Source organism: Nannospalax galili, unplaced genomic scaffold (assembly GCF_000622305.1).
Source record: "Nannospalax galili isolate Female #2095 unplaced genomic scaffold, S.galili_v1.0 scaffold777, whole genome shotgun sequence".
Classification (NCBI taxonomy): Eukaryota; Metazoa; Chordata; class Mammalia; order Rodentia; family Spalacidae; genus Nannospalax; species Nannospalax galili.
Genome location: NW_008341810.1, coordinates 945,298 through 958,047, shown reverse-complemented (window position 1 = coordinate 958,047; position 12,750 = coordinate 945,298). Strand labels below are relative to the sequence as shown.

Here is a 12,750-nt window from a genome sequence, read left to right as displayed (position 1 = left end):
CCGGGGCACCGGCAGGGCGGCGGGCGCCGGCGAGGGCAAGGTGGTGTGCAGCAGCCTGGAGCTCGCGCAGGTCCTGCCCCCGGACACGCTGCCCAACCGCACCGTCACCCTGTGAGTAATCCCGGCGCCCCGCGCCGCCGTCCCCTCCCCGAGGTCTCCGCGCGCCGACTCCGCACCCGGCTCTCCGGCATCCGCGCTCCTTTGTGTGCACGGAGCACGGCGGGGTGCTGCTGAGGGAGCCCTGGAGTGCTTAGCTTCGGTACCGTGGGGGACCCAGCGAGCCCAGAGCCCTCCGAGCCTCCTCTACCTCGCTCTAGTTTGCAAAGAAAAGTTTTCGGGGCTCCCGGCCGCGCCCCACGCCGGCCCCGCGGTTGCGCTCAGTGTGGCTGCGCTGTGCCACGTGAGGATGCAAATAAACACTCGCTGGAGGCAGAGTTAAAGCTCATTCATCCTGGGCTCGGAGTTCTGGAAAACACCGTGCAGGCTTAGAAGGGTTCATCCTAGTGTACAGATTTATTTGCACGGTGAACGGTAGAATTTGTAGGACACCCGGACATTGAACGTCCCTGTGATCTCCAGACACGCTGCCGTTTTCCTTCTTAGCTTTAGTGCAGTTTCAGAACAGCTTTTAAGATAGAGTTGTTTAAGATAAAGGGCTAGAAATGTGAGATAAAGTTGGGGAAGTCCCTTCCAGCTCCATTCCCATGTCTGAGAGCTCACGTTGGAAAGCCAGGAACTTCGGAATTGGAAACTGTGTTTGTGAGTGAGCCTGACAACTGTAGAGACTTTTGGTTTTCGCATTGAGTTTCCACCTGCAAGCAAAAACTTTGGTAACTCAACTGTGCTCTACGATCTACGCTGTTCAGTTTTGCAGGCGTAGTTCTTTCTGCCAATTGGAGCTGAGCCGTTGGCCCCAGTGACTCTACATTCGGTCTTCTGAAGGATGAATTGGTTTGGAAAAGTTTAAGATTCAGTGTTTCTAATGGAAATATTGTCAGACTGAAATATGAGTTCCTGGGCGCCGTGTTCCTCCATGTTTTGGTTGGTTTCCTATAAAAGAAAGCTGCCACTATAAAAACAGTAAGGCAAGAAAGAGCATACGTGGTTGTGAAACCGCTTAAAATAGGACTTTTAGTTTACCTCAACTCCACAGGAGGCTATATGGGGAGATAGAAATAGCACCCATAACAACTTTGTCGGCTCATTTCCTTTTTTTTTTTTTTTAAAGGAAAACCGAAGATATGTTTGTTTGTGTTTGTGGAGTTTCATGAAGATGGTTAAAAGCTGGTTTTGTTTTGTTTGACTGCTTTACCCACAGAGTGCCATTTGGTGCTAGCCACAGTCGTATTTACTTATTTCTTGACCAGATGCTTTGAAGTAGAAAGTGTGGGTACCTTACAGTCTGAGTCTAGTAGAGAAAAGCCCAGTGTTGAAGTCCCTTGTAAGTCTGCAAAAATTAGTCATCTTTCTAGTGATGCAATAAATAGGGTTTGGGTCAGCGAGTGCCACTCAAATTCATTCCTGTTTATATCCAGTTTTCCTGAAGTGTCAATTCCAGTGGATAGGATATGAGAACTGTTGATTTTGCTTTGTAGGAAAAAATAGATGATAGTACAGAAAACCGTTTTTTGGCGTTTTATCAATTAATGCACTACGTTTTCCATGAGTGTAACCATGTATGTGCCTTTGCAACGTTGTTTTAACCCCCCTTTTTCTGCGTCTGAAAGCTGTTTAGATGAAAATAAAGTTAATCAAATTAAGCGAATGGGAAGAAATCATTTAAGAATCAACTAAAGCTGCTATTTTGGACGAGGCTCCTTTAGGCTCCTGCTGGTGGGCTTTATGAGGGCCTTCTTCCTTCATTTTACTAGGTAGGGATCAAAAGAACTGTGGATAAGTGGCAGGGCCACAGTGATTGGAGTCTAGGTCCTGGTCCCAGAGTCTTGCCCTTGAGTTGAGATGATTCCCACCATACAGCCTCCATTTGCCGTCTTCATTGTTAGTTTAGAGAAGTTATTGGATGGCTTCTTGGTGAACAGTCTCCCAAGGAGGTTTGAATCTGGCTGCTGCAGGTTGCCACACACTTGGTAGTTGAAACAGTCAGTTTATTCTCCCACAGTTCTGGAGCTCAGAGTCCCAAATCCAGATGTCAGTTAGGCCATGCTCCCTCCACAAACTGCAGGAGAGAATCTTTCCTTACTTCTTTTAGCATCTGATGTCCTTTGTTTGAGATGGGATAACTCGTCTCTGTATCTGTCTTCATCTGGCTTTCTTCCCTGGTATCTTTGTGTCTTAGATTATTATTATTATTTTTCTTTCATAAGCAACAGTCATGAATTGAATTGAGGGTCAACTCTTAAGTTCAGGATCATGTCATGTCAAGGTCTTCATTTTGCCTGCAAAGACCCATTACCAAATAATACCACAAAGGTAGTGGCAGTTAGGACTTGGGCATATCTTTTTTTGTGAAATGCTGTGCATCTCATTGTAGAATAGAATTAAAAACATGATTCAGGGCAGGGGATGTTGTTCAGATGTTCAGCAGTGGCCTAGCGTGTACAATAACTTGAGTCTGATCCCCATCATAGTGAAAACAACAAACATTCCCATTTCTTCTCCAGGAACTTACAGATATTTGGAGAAGAGAATTCATGAATATGTTTTAGGACTGTGTGGTCAATGTTTTATTACTGGGGTGTACATGTAGCAGGAAGAACCCAGAGGAGGACCTTCGGAGCCTTTTTGGAGCATGGTGTGTAGAGGAGCAGTGCAGAGAGCAGTGCTCAGTTAGGACACTGTACAGTTCTGGCGGTGGAATGTTGGGAGTAAGTGTCCAGTGCCCAGGTAGGTGCTCAGAGAAGGGTCCCATTTTGAGATGGGCAGGCTCTTTCTTTTAAATTTTCAACCCTAGTGTGGTCAGGGGTTCTCAGCGAGCTGTGATGTTGCTGTGGAGAGGAAGATGTAATTTGTCGGGGTTTTGAGGATGGCAGGGATAGGATGCTTTTCTCTCTCGTGGTCGGCTTGATGTTGCTGGAGCTCAGACACCTTTCAGCTATGTTTATGAACAGCTTTCATTTCCAGAGTTGCGTTTACCAAAATAAGTTGGGCAGAAGTCTGGCCTGATCACACTTGTTCTCAGGCTCTCTTGAGGACTTGTACTGAGGAATTAAATTGAATTTATTATTTTCATGTACAGATCATACACAAATTACCCACATTTAATACTTTTGCGGAAAAAATTTTAACTATATGCCCATTTTTTATGAAACATTACTCAATATATTAAGTTTTAAAATTTCGGAGACCGTCATTGGTAGAAAGTTTTGCAGATTTAGCTCTTTTCCACGTGTCTTCCTCACGGTGCTACCCGACAATTCTAGAAAAAGAAATGGTTTAGAAATTTTCATTTGCTGGGGAACTGAAGAGTGAAGTCCAGGATTTTCTCAGACTGATAAAATAGTGTATGAGTTTGAGTTTTTAATTACATAAAATGCTGTTTGTTTGCTGTCACCTGATAACTAGTTAGCTGTCTCCAGTGGGGCCCAGTGTCAAGGTCAGGAAAAGGAATGCTTGCATTATTCAGGAACTTAAATATTGTTGGAAAGGAAGGATTGGACAACATCAATGAGACATTTAAAGTGCAGTTAAAGAATGCCTGTTACTATTCAGTAAGTCCAACACAGCAGACTTTTTCCATGTTTTAAAGGGAGAATTCTGGGGAGCTATAGATTCTCTGGAAGATATTTTTTTCTTTTTTGGGGAAAAGTAAGGATTTGAGTGTGGACTGAAGAAAGGAAATATTGGATTAGAGGACAGAGGACATGTTGGGTGTAAAGGGGGATTGCTGGACCAGCTGGGTCCAGTGCTGGGTCACTGGTGGTGAGCTAGCTTTGGGACACCTGCCTGTTTGGGGTGGTTGGGAGAGAGACCGGAAGGAGGAGGGGTCCAGGCAGAAACTTAGGAGATCTGGGAGCTAGGGTTTCTTGGAAAGGGGACCCTGCTGGAGCAGCCTCTGAGTCTGAGGGAGCAAAGGGAGAGTTGGTCCTGAAAGCCCAGGGAAGTTCCCATTTCCAGGTGGGAGAGGCTGCCTGGTAGAGAGATGCGGAGATCATGTGTCTGCAGACCAGAGGTAGTCTTTGACACCTGAGAGTTTAAGGGCTCTTCCACAGTAGTGTCCATACCACACAAGTGAAAGGTGCCAGGCTGGGTGGCTTGAGGGGCCTGGGAAGGGTGGAGATGGCATATGCATAAGGCAGGAGTTTAATGTGAAAGGAAGCAGTAGAGTGCAGTATTGGGAAGGTTTGTTTCTCCTGGGAAATGAGAGAGTGCCTCTGAATAGAACTGGCTACAATTCCCCAAAGAGGGAGGAGTGGTGGAAGAGATGGGATGGAACTGAGCCTGGGTGAGCGTTTGGCTTTTCATGGCAGGAGGGACTTTTCCTCCCTACAGAGTGATAGGAGACTAGGTGGAACCAGACATATGGGAGCAGGGGGGCAGTGGGCGGTGGGCTGTGATGGGCATGGGATGGGCCCCCTCTGCATTGCTTCTGTGTTCTCAAAGATAGACAGGATGAGGGAGGAAGGTGGGAAGAGGCCGTACAGGGGAGTGGAATGGTTCTTGTGCAAAGTGAGTGTACTGGGAATTACATAAAGGTCAGCAGGGTGGAGATGGTCCGTTCTTGCCCTGTGATCAGGCTCTAACTCTAAAGGAACTAGCCAGCCCTTGCTTTCCCCAGCTGTGTTCACCTGGAGCAGCAGCTCCTTGTGGGAAGGTAGCAGTTTGCTCTCTGGCCAGGTGAGCACAGTCGAGGGAGCACAGGAGTGATTTTAATAAGACCCAGCCATCAACCTGCTGTGCCTGAATTCTTCCAGAGAGCTGCTAGGTAGGGCTGTTTCCCTTGAAGTCAAGAATTTACACGCTTTTGGAGCCTGTTTTCCCTATATTCAGCACAGGTTATTTTTCCTTTCCATGATTACTTTCTTGCAGGCATGGTGTTGAGTGCTGGATGCTTCGGGAGACGGGCTGTTTTCCTCCAAGGGTCAGGCTTGAAACATTCAGCGTTCAGCAGGATGGAAATGTGTTCATTTTTACCTTGCACTTTCTTCCTAGGCAGCGAGCCTCTCATTGCTCCTGAGCAGAGTCTGCCCTTAGTGTTGGATAAGGCTCTCACCCTTACTTTGGAACCTGTGTTCTGGTAAATTCTGAATCCTTCACAGTCCAGCTTAACTGTTGTGAATTCTTTGCTCACTGTTCTCCTGTTTTGGTCCCTGTGTCTCTCCACTGACTCCTCCCCTCTTCCTCTTTCCTTTTTTCCTCTTCCTGTCCCCTCCCACTTCTTTTTTGGGGATTGAAGGCCTCTTACAGGCTCACCACACATGTACCATCCAGGTAGGTATCTTCCCCATGCCTCATGTGTCACTTTTCATGATACTGAGTATTGTTCTGACAATGCATATAGCCTTGAAGGGAAGGACTCTGAGCCCTGTTGTAACATAGCACCTAGGGCGTGGGTGGGTATACAAGTGTTTGTTATTGACAAGTATATTGCCACCAAAGATATGAGAGGGTGGTGGGAAATAGAGTGGCCGATGGAAGAGGGTTATGCATTCCGACCTGACCCTGTCATGGCAGATGAGAGCATCTGTTTACTTTGTTTAGTTCAGTAATGCATAGCTTTGGGATCCCCAGCTCTGAAATGGGTGTGTACAGCTACAACTACATTTGATCTGAAAAAGTAGCCCAAATTCCTAGCAGGGGTATTGCTCTGAAATATTGCAGAATTTGGGGCAGACCTAGGCATTTGGTCCTTGAGTGCAAATCTAATCTTCAGTTTTTCTGATATGATGTCAAGGCTTTGCATGACCCCGCTCCTGAATCCTGTTGCTTCTTGTCTGCTTTGAGTCCTATAGCATCGGGAGTACAGGAGAGGAGCGGTGGGTTTGGCATTATGCCACGACCAAACACAAAGACACACAGAAAGATGTGGAGAGGTTTATTTCAGTGCTTTTCCTATGAGCCTGTAAAGGTGGTTTTAATAAACAAACAAGAGCCAGGTATGGTGGCGCACGCCTTTAATCACAGCACTCGGGAGGCAGAGGCAGGCGGATCTCTGTGAGTTCAAGGCCAGCCTAGTCTACATAGTGAGTTCCAGGACAGCCGGGGCTGCAGGGAGACCCCGTCTCAAAAAGAAAAAAACAAAAAAACCCCCAAAACAAACGAGGCAGAATAAGGGAAAACTCTTGAAAGTAACTCAGAAAATGACCCAAGGTCTTTCTTACTTATTTGGTTTTCTGAGACAGGGTCTCACTACTTAGCCCTGGTTGACCTTGACTCCTGGCAATCCTTCTGCCTCTGTTCCAGAGTGCAGAGTACTGGGATTACAGGCATTACCAGGTGAGTAACACCACACACACAGCTGGGATAGTTCTTATAGTAATATTCAGTGACTTTTAATTCATTCAGCTGTTTCTTGGGATGTGACTGTTTTCTGTACTGGCTTGACCCTATGTGGAAATAGTTAAGTCCAGAAAATATAACTAATTCATTCTGTCAATATTTTTCCTATCAACAGAAAAGAATTCAGACACAGAGTACTTTAAGTTTTGATACCATGTTAACTCAATTTTCACAAAGATTAAAAAGATGCTGACTTACTCCATAGATTTTTAATTGTTACCCAGTTAAATTTGCTGTATAACAGCCTGATTTTAGTGCTCTATGTATGTTTTATCTTGCATGCATGTTCAAATACAGTTTTACTCAGAAGAAGACATTTTAAAAAGTTAAGGAGTTTCTCCCAAGATTAGGTTTTTCTTTCTTAACTAAACTTTTCATCAGTTTTACATGTCCAGTGAGGTAGTCCTCGCATGCCAGGATGTCTGGGAAGGAGATCAGGAGGCTTCCGAAGGGTCTCCTGTCTTGATCACTTTTAGTACCTTGCCGAGCTCAGGACAGCTTTTGGACTTGGCTTTCGCAGGAATTGGGGCTTTGTTTTTGCTTTATCAGCGAAGCGTTTTTTGTCCTCTGAGTCTTCCTGTTTAGAGCCTGAGGTGCGCAAGTGCACGGTCAGCCCCAGCCCCAGTGCAGAACCTTCTCCTCCTGCTGCCCACAGCCTCTTCATCCTCTTAGCGTTTGTCTGCAGGCTGCAAGCCCAGCTTTGAACCTGTACCTTCTTAACAGACAATAAGGACTGCCCCAAGACGAAGGTTTGCTTTTCTCTTGTGGTGTTCTTCATAACAGGTATCCTAATTTTTTTTTTTTTTTCGGTCTTTTTGAGACAGGGTCTCCCTGTAGCCTCAGCTGTCCTGGAACTCACTGTGTAGACCAGGCTGGCCTCGAACTCACAGAGATCTACCTGCCTCTGCCTCCCAAGTGCTGGGACTATAGGTGTGTGCCACCACGCCCGGCGGTATCCCAATTTTTAAATTCTTAAATTCATTTAACAACTAGCTGTTCAGTATTTTAGTAGTTTTTGGAGTCTGGTAATTCCTTATTTGTGGACTTGAGTCTCGTTTGGCCTGTTAGATCAGATCAGTCCCAGCCGTGTATTGCCGTTCTGGAGCTCTGCTTCTCGTTTTCTACCTCTACAGTGTCTCTGTCATGCTTCTTTCTGGGTAGACATGACTGTCAGTCCAGATCTTCATGATGTGATTTAACCTGCGTTTCCCCATGTGGTCGCATTCTGCTAAGACTGCAAAGCATCACACAGGCAAGGCATGGTTTGTGGGGTTTTAGAAATGTTAGCAGTCAGTAGGAGTTTCTAAAGTCCAATTTTAAGACAGGTTTCAGCAGGAGTGTGCTGAAGGGACTCAAGGATGGATACTTTTGTTCCATGACTGTCCTTGTTTTGTCTTTCTTGTCCATCTCCTGGGCACAGAGCCTTTCCACAACTCTGAAAGCCTCAGACTTGCTGTGTATAATCACTTCATTATAAATGCAGGTCTTTCCAACATTTTTCAAGCCACGACATGACACACAGATGGTGATGAGGGAAGGTGGTGAAGGATGCTCCAGGCCTGTATCCATCCCAACTCTGGGGTAGATGGGATCAGTTCTCTCCACTTCTCTGTAACCTGGTTGTGAGTGTGCTGTTGGAAATTTCATTTGCATCACCCAGGAACATTAAATATTCACACACCTGAACCGCAGACCCTGTGTTCTGTTGTAATTGTTTAGGGATGGGGCCCCAGACATTGATCTTTTTCAGTGATTCCAAGGTCACCTAGGATGAAAACCCATTGTGATGTATCCCAGCAACCTTAAGGGTTAACCCGTCACCAGCTGCCATCCGCTACAACAGAGGAAGGGGGAAAACAGAGCAGAGAAACACATTGAGGCACCTGCATCTCAGGGAGGGAGGGAGGGCCTTTTCTAAGTGTAGCAGAGAGGGGTGAAATTGAGAAACATTCTTGGGACAGTAAGCTGAGAGTTGCAGGCTGGGGCCTTGTTCGGAGGTGATCTGAAGGATGAGTTTGTAAAGTTAGTGGTATGTACTGTCATGTTGGTGAGTGAGGGCAGGATGGTGTTAGAGATCGTTGTGGAATTGGATGGATGACTTGGAAGGGCCTGCCATCTGCAGCATTTGTGCCCCTGGTATTTGAGGGCCTTGCTGTGTGTTTGGGCTGGGATAGGCAACAAAACTAATTTGGTCCCTGCTTCATGTCCCTTTAATCCTTTTGTTTAGATAAAAAAGAACTAGAAACTGGGGCTGCTGAGATGGCTCAGCAGTTAAGAGCATTGACTGCTCTTGCGGAGGACCCGGGTTTGATTCCCAGCACCCACATGATGGCTACGAACCAAACCGTCTTTAACTCCAGTTCCAGGGGAATCTGATGCTCTCTTCTGACCGCTGAGACATTGCATGACACAGGTGCACTCACATAACATGCAGGCAGTATACTCATAAAATAAAAATAATAAGTAAAATATTAAAAAAAAAAAACCCAAACTAGAAACTTGTTTCCTGGCATTGAGGCCTGATTTCCATGTCTGCACGTTCTTAGAAATCAAGGGCTGTCAAGTCCAGAGATGATGGGATTCGCCAGAATCCTGGAGCTACTCCGGATCTGAAGTGCTGAACAGCTAATCGCAAAATGAATTGACGCAGTTTAAAAACTAGCATAGCCACTAGGAAGAACGCCCAAGAGAAGAATCAGTGTCAAAAATGAATTCTGGTCTTTGAACAGTCCGCACTGTGTACGGGAAGGCACAGATTCAAACCCGAGCTTGCGGCATTCTGAGGAAGAGGAAGAGGAAGAGGAAGAGGAAGAGGCTGAGGGAGCAGGACGGCAGGCCCGCGTCGGGGCTGGTCTGACCTTGCACTTGTCCCCCTCCGCCCTGAACAGGAAAAATGAAAAACAAAACAAAAACACAACTGGTCCAATAAAAGGGGAAAAAAAAAAGAGCTAAGAGCTGCTCGGTTGTGAGTGAGGTTTAATGTAATTCGACATATGTACAGAATATCTGCAGATGGGTCATTCATTATTTGGCCACCTCCTTCTCTGAGCCTGTTGTGCTTCCAATAGTTTTTTTTCCCCCTTCTGTTGACACTTGAGGTTTAGATGAGATAGCTCACCATCTGATAGTCCATCGATTTCATTGTTTGCTTGCTGCTTTGGCCTGTCGGGAGGAAGCAGGCTGTGGACCTCCCCGTACTAGTCACTTCATAGTTGACAGGTGCGCTGGACATGTGCGAGAGAGATTTGAGAGCACAGGACTCTTGCCAGGCGGTGGATCAACGCAGCCTCAGGCCTTTCTCTGCCAGTTGCTTTTCGCTCCTTAGCAGTTTGGTTGACTGGCATTCTTGGTTCTTAATTTAAATGAAGCACTGATCTTACCTCTGATGTCCTTTTCCTTTCCATGTTTTTCCTTCTTAGGTTTAAATTTCATAATATTTGAATTGTCCATATTTGGAATCCTTTTTTTCCCCCAGAGTGTTCAGCGTGGGTATATGGATGTGGGGGAGCAGGTCTGTAGAATTCTGAATTCTACACAAGGAAGGCTGAATTGTTATTCTTATCGTCTGCTAAGAACTTTAATCAAAGTCATTTATGATTCTGCCTGATGACAGCGTCAGCATAGTAAGAGAAAATTCTTTGCAGGATTGCTAACTCTGTATGTGGACGGGCTGCCCCCCCCACCTGTTGAACAATTGTACTTGCATACTAAGATGTCTTGTCACAAGGAGACTAAGCATGCTTCTTTCCAAGGATGGAGGGGAGTGTAACATCCTTGGGGTCATCTGAACTCCCTGATCTCAGTTCTTCTTAGGCCCAGGGCATAATGCCTTGTATGTGATCTTGGTAAATATGAATTTCATTAACTCCTGATGTGAAGACATGTTTCACCTGGAGTATGTGGTCCCAATACATGGCTGGCTCCATCTGAAACCACCCTCCAGACTGTTCTGCTCCCTCCATCGGGGCCCCTACTATAGGGTGAATAGGCAGTTTAACAGGGACTTCTGGCCTCAAATTTTGAGTGAGAGAGAGGTAAATGGAGGTAGGGATGGCATTTCCATCTAAATCCTTACATTTAATTGAAGGAAGCTTTGAGCAGCCTCTAATGTGTAACTGTAATGAAGGTTCTTTAACACTAGAGTTGGTTTTCTTTCTTTAAGCCTGTTTGAATCTAATTCTAATTAAATTGATTCCTTTCCAATCAAGATAAGGTTTAAAAAGCATTCTCTGTGCAGTTTTTCTTGACTGCTCCTGTAAAAGGTGGAGAGAAATTGCTGTATTTGTCTGCAGGGTGTTTGAGATCTCCTTCCCGTTAGAGTCATTCTTTGTTTACATTGCCTTTTGTTTGTTTGTTATTCCACAACTCCAAGCCCAAGCCTTAACTTTTCCTTCAGTGGCCCAGGCTGGGAATTCTAAAGTGGTTGCAGTGGAAACTTGAAGTGTGCATTCCAACCTACGACGACAACCTTAGCTCATCTTGCCTGGCGCTCACCTTCTGTTTGCTTGCATTATGGACATGCTTTTGTGGAGTGCATAGATTTGTAGTTTTTGCTCTCTGACCAGACTGTGACTGGGTTTTGAAAGGCTACACTGTATCCCCAGCATCTAGCACTGGAGGACTCAGTACATTTCTGTACAAGGAAGTCCCATTGCAAGGCCCTTTATTCTTCAGTGATGTGGGATGTATCCTTGGATAATAAGCTTCAGACTCTTCAAAGCAGAGCGTTCAACAAGCAAGGTTAAAGCTTTGACTCCCACTCTTCATCTGACAGTGAACAGTGTCTCTCTCTCTCTTATCCAGATTGATTCTTTTTTGTTTCTTGTTCCATTTCCTTTTGGCTTTTGAGAAAGTATGCCTTATCTTTCCTGTTAAAATCCTCTCATTTGTGAAGTTTTTTCCGTGACATCCCCAGCTGTGTTCTTTCTTTCTGTTAGAAATGTGCCCAAATCTCCCCAGTAGCACGGCACTGCGCCCACTCTCCTCCACAGCTAAGTTCCTTGAATCCGAAGTCTTCATTTCTTTTTCTCTGCTTCTAGTTCCAGCTCATTGCGTTCCAATTTCTGCTCTGTGTGCTCATCAATCTGCTGAGATCAGAACTTCTAGTGGTTCCACTCCATGTTTCTTCTGGTCCTTTAGCCTGATGACTGCGTTTATTTTTGCTCTTCCTGATTATTGAATTTCAACACTGGAAACCATCCTTTTTTATTTTTTTTTGTTTTTAGAAGAAGCATTTCATTATAGCTCTAACATACTCATTAACAGTTTTCAGAGCAAAGATATATCTCTTTCAAAAGTGGCTATAAAATTTTCAGGTTCACTGTTGAATTAATACAGTTATGCAATATTGAACTCAGTATAAGCCCTGTAAAACATAAAATTGAATGAGTTTTTAACCTTTAAAAAAGATCTCTATTTCATTTTAAAGTATACTGTTTCTTATAGAAAGATTCATTGTTTTTGCTCATAACACTGAGATGTTGGCACATGTATCTCTAATCTGTATGTATCTGATTATTACTAGTCATAATCTGTTACACTCGGATCCTTGGCACCTGTGTATGTCTATCAAGTCATCGGGGGGTAGATATCAAAGGTAATGTTTATCACCTCTACTAATTAACATGATGTAAATATCCGTGCTTCCTCCTCAAATATAATACATTTAAAAAAATTTGTTGATTTTTTTTTTTGTGTGTGTGTATATCACACAGATCATCCCAAACCATCTTATTCAACTATACACCCATCTCCCAGATGGTACCCTCCCATAGCCTCCCTCCCCCCACTAAAGCCCTTATACTCCAATATCCCTGCTACGGTCTGCTACGTCGTCAGTGCCCTAAGCCCTTCCCCACTACTTGCTCTTCTGATGAATCTAGTCAGCCTATCTAGAGGTCTTTGTTTTAGGAGGGTCAGCTGTTCCTCATCTAGCGGTAATCAGTTGTCAGTATTCCTTTAGATAAGATTGGGGTCTGCTGTTCATTTTCCCAGGTCTATGCTGGGTTACTATCTGAGAGTCCCTTTGGCTACCCTGGCCAACAACTCAAAAGAAGGCATTGCATGTCTGGCATTGTTGCTTGTTATGTAGCCTTTAGCTATGCATATGGACCCTTAAGAAATTATATTGGTCCCTTTAATCTTTGGTTAAACTTTCCTTTTGGGTGTTTAAGGCCATATAGTTGGCCCAGATAAACCAATTTATTATTTCTTTTAAGGTCGTTTGAGGATCTGTTCCTCAGGGGTCACATGGGCTTGGGAGGAGCCCCTGGCTCCTTTCTTTTACCAGTTCTG

General features: G+C 44.9%; 1 protein-coding gene across 1 annotated transcript in view; it reads left to right on the top strand.

Annotated features, from left to right (window-relative positions):
- Window positions 1-6: 6 nt before the first annotated feature.
- The window catches only part of Adgra3 (adhesion G protein-coupled receptor A3), a 111,915-nt gene continuing 99,171 nt past the window's right edge, over window positions 7-12,750 (top strand). The window contains exon 1 of the mRNA XM_017799186.2: window positions 7-111. The gene's annotated coding sequence lies outside the window, so the exon portion shown is untranslated. The remainder of the gene's footprint in view (window positions 112-12,750) is intronic.